The sequence below is a fragment of the Ceratotherium simum genome, chromosome X (assembly GCF_057802395.1).
Source record: "Ceratotherium simum simum isolate JZ-2026a chromosome X, ASM5780239v1, whole genome shotgun sequence".
In the NCBI taxonomy this organism is placed as follows: domain Eukaryota; kingdom Metazoa; phylum Chordata; class Mammalia; order Perissodactyla; family Rhinocerotidae; genus Ceratotherium; species Ceratotherium simum.
In genome coordinates, this window is record NC_141940.1 from 47,232,130 (window position 1) to 47,236,234 (window position 4,105).

General features: G+C 41.2%; 1 pseudogene; it reads right to left on the bottom strand.

Annotated features, from left to right (window-relative positions):
* Positions 1–1,764: 1,764 nt before the first annotated feature.
* LOC101405121 (large ribosomal subunit protein uL29 pseudogene) lies at positions 1,765–2,131 on the bottom strand (annotated as a pseudogene).
* Positions 2,132–4,105: the final 1,974 nt, after the last annotated feature.

Here is a 4,105-nt window from a genome sequence, read left to right on the forward strand (position 1 = left end):
ACAAACTCAACTAATTTTCAGTAAGCATACAACTCAAATGGTTGAAGCAGAAGTATCTCTCCAGGCTAGACACTGCTAAGCACACCTACTTCTAACCACACCACTAACCACAAGCAGTTAGTGTACCAGGACTATTGGTCACTGGGTCTCACTGAATGTCAATTAATCCAGCAGGCTGATTAAGTGGAAGTTCACTAAGAGAGAATCCACTGCGTTGTTATCATTATTATTATCCTTACTATGTGTTCTACATTTTTCAAACTTTAATTCTAAGTTAAATTAATTCTCTTTCATGATCTTCTGGAGTGTAATGGTGGCAGGGAGACCAATTTTTTCAGTTACTTATATTTGGCAAGCACAGGGAGGGGGGGGTGTGTTTTTCTGCTGTCTCACAACCTAGCTTACTCACCTAAACAAACAAACAAAAAAAATAGAAGTTAGGTTGTTTTACGAACATTGGCTTTGGCAAGAAGCCTGATTACACTTGCTAAGCCTCCTAGTAGCAATATCAGGGAATTAATTAAAATGCTGAGACCAGAGTACCTACCCAGAGAGAGAAAGAATGAGTGTGCTAGTAGTCCCCAGCTCTAAGTTTCTGCCATCATTTGTTGAAATACCTTGAGGAAGTAAGTCAGTTTTTATTTCACTATGCGGGGTGACAAAAGGTAATGTGACATACCAATTTTTTTTAATGATAAAACTGTAGGGACCGAAATTCCCTCATTCTCCTCCTCCCTCCCTGACACATCATAAAGCTGCTTCCAGAATGAACTAGTCTACTTCCCATTGAGTTGCTTTTATCAAACTCAGAGCTGCGGATGTTGGAAAGGACTGCCTTCCCTTTGTTTAACCACTAACTCCTGAACACACAGGAGCAAGGCAATTTGTGCCTCCATTTCCATCTCGGGTATGCAGCAGCAGCATGCATTCTGAGTCACGCAGAGTCCACTCTTCAGAATGCACGCTGTAAGCTCAGAGGGGCTAATAATCAAATTAGGCTGCTAACAAATGGCAATTTATAATGCTGAAACTAATGAGAGGTCAAAGTACTAAACTCTGCAAGGAGTTTTAATTATCCTGTCCTCTGTGACTCCACAAGAACATTTTTAAAGGAACACTGTCACCAGTATTCAACCGATACTTTTAGTTTCATTAAGAAGATTTACATAACCTACTATATAAATGGGAAATATGCACTTTTTTCCTAAGTAGAGCAGGGATCTAAAACCTTCTCTTTAGAGTTGGAAAGCAAGCATTGTCTTGGTTTGATGTTCAATTAGAATACCATTCAGGGAATCCTTTCCTTCCCACAGCGCTAATGAATGGAGAAACACAGACCCTCTCTTCAAGGGACTCTCTAGAATGGATAGCATATAGAAAGAGAAGAACCGTAACAAACAACTACAATAGATTTTTCTGTTCTTGTTTCCTACGCCTTTTCACTTTTTTTACTTTTTTCTTACCAATTTGTTTGTGGTTTTGTTTTGTTTTGTTTTGTTTTGCTGAGGAAGACTGGCCCTGAGCTAACATTTGTCGCCAATCTTCCTTTTCACTTGAGGAAGATTAGCCCTGAGCTAACATCTGTGCCAATCTTCCTCTATTTTGTATGTGGGTCGCCGCCACAGCATGGCTGATGAGTGGTGTAGGTCCACACCTGGAATCCAAACCCATGAACCCAGGCCATTGAAGCAGAGCATGCCAAACTTAACCACTAGGCCACGGGGCCAGCACCCCCTTGTTTGTGTTTTAATGATGCCACAATGCTCAAGCCTTGACCATGTACTTCTGCAGTGGGTACAGCCTTTCCTTCCACTGCTGCTTCTTGGTCTTCAAGCTTCTTCTTGTGCTTGTTGAGTCAGCAAGTCAAGGCATGCGTTTTCTTGGGCCACAGATCCAGAGTCTTGTACTTCTTGACCTTGTAGAATTTCTCGAGGCTCTCCTTCTGAGTCTGATTAATGACAATGAGAACACTGGTGATGGATTTGCGAACTCGGATGTTGGAGAGCTTGGATGCCACGTGGCCTGTCCTTTTGGCTATGTGCATCTGGGACAGCTCTACCTTCAGGTCATCCAGTTGTTTCAGAAACTCCTACTTCTTACCTCAAAGGTCTCTAGCCTTACTCTTGGCCATGGCTGCACAAGCCGCCGCGACTGCCTGCTCCAAGGAAAAGAGCTCTTTTTGCTTCTGCTTTGCACGTCCCTCTGTCACGTATACCTCCACACGCACCACCACGACCACCACACCCACCATTCCTGCAGGTCAAGATACTCTTCATTTTTCGTGAGCTAACTTCTTTCTGGGCTGTGTTGGGGACAAGTTTGTTTATTTGCCTGTTTGGAGGGGAGTAGCAAAACTGATTAACCAAAGAAAGCCACAATATCAACTGAATGTGGAACCTCTCAGGCAAAAATGAAAACAAAAAGCTGCTACCCTTAAAAGCCAGAGAAAATATTAATTTGGAGGCGTTGGAGATGTTAGCATCAATAGACTGTGAGCACTGACAATCTGGAAAGGGTTTTGCTACCAAGGGGGTTAAGTGTCCAAAGGTAGTGTCCACCCATCAGGCCAATTCGAGGCCAAAGAATGCATCTGGGCAGGGAGTTTTCTTTTATCAATAACTGTATCAATGAAACAGCAAATGGAACACAAGAAAATCAAGCATGTCCATATCATCAGGGCAGCAAGACAACCAGCCCAGAGCATTGAAGGGTCTGGGTGTTGAACTTGTAGCCCTTATTGTTGAAAAAAATTTCAAGTATACAAGCAAATCCAACAAGGAAATTGGGAACAATGCAAATAACAAAAGCTTTCTTCCTGGAATGGGAAGACAAAATCTGGAAATTCTTCTGCTAAACTTGCCATCACCACACCCTGCCATGTGACATTGCTTTGTTGTTCTTTTAAATTGTTCGTCCATTGTTTTATGAGGCAGTGTAGATTAAGGGCGAAAAGCATGGGCCCTAGAGTCAAACTAAATCCCAGTTCCATCACTTACCACTATGTAGTCTTACGCAGGTTACTTTTTTCTTCCTAAACCTCCACTATCCTCATTTATAAAACTGGGATAATAGCAAGGCAGGAAGAGTCCAGGCTTCGGAGCCAAACTGCCTGGGTTCAAATCCTCTGCTCCACCACTTACTGACAGTGTGATCTTGAGCAAATTGCCTAACCTCTCTGGGGCTCAGTTTCCCTCCAAAAAAGTGTGTGTGGGGGGGCACATTTGTACAGTGACAGATGGCAACTGGACTTTTGGTAGTGAACGTGATGTAGTTTACACATCAGGTAAAAATATTATGATGTACAACTGAAACTTATATAATGTTATAAACCAATATGACCTCAATAAAAAAATAAATTAAAAAAATATATATGTATATATTAAAAATGCAAAAAACAAAATGGGGCCGATTTTCAGGACCTCACAGGGTCGTTATGAGAATACATACAAAGCGCCTAGTAACAGCACTCGATAATTATAAGTCATTAGTACCTAAATCAGAAGGTTGCTGTGAGGACGAAATGAGATAATGAATGAAAAGCTTTTAAGTTCAATATAGTAAGTGCTCAATAAATGCTAGCTTTTGTTATGTTTTCCTTTTGACACTCCAACTAGCTTTTAAGCTCCTAAAGGATGAGTCTTATATTTCTTGATACTATAATATCTAGCACTGTGTTACATGCAAATAGGAGTGATTCAACTACAGCCTAAGGAAGGAATAAAGGTACAAGTCCCCACACAAAAATAGAAACTCAAATGTCAGAACTGTGGACTCACAAGCCACAAAAAGATTGGGTTTATTGAAAATTGAGGGCACAGATCAAACAACATGACTGATTTTTGGCAAACTGTAAATATCATCAAGAGACAACAATTTGGTGTTTGATTACTTACTCGTGTAGGGGAAAGAAAGTAATTTTCCCTCTACCTTTCTGAGTTATTGGCTGAGACCCCCCTGTAATAAAAGACAGATTAACAGGAAAAAAAAAATTTAATTACATATGTAGGTACGGGAGCCCCACAAAGATAGGACCCTCAAAAGGCAGCCAGACAATTGAGCCTTATGTACCACCCTGAGCTAAGGAAAGGGACAGGGGTCCAGCTTC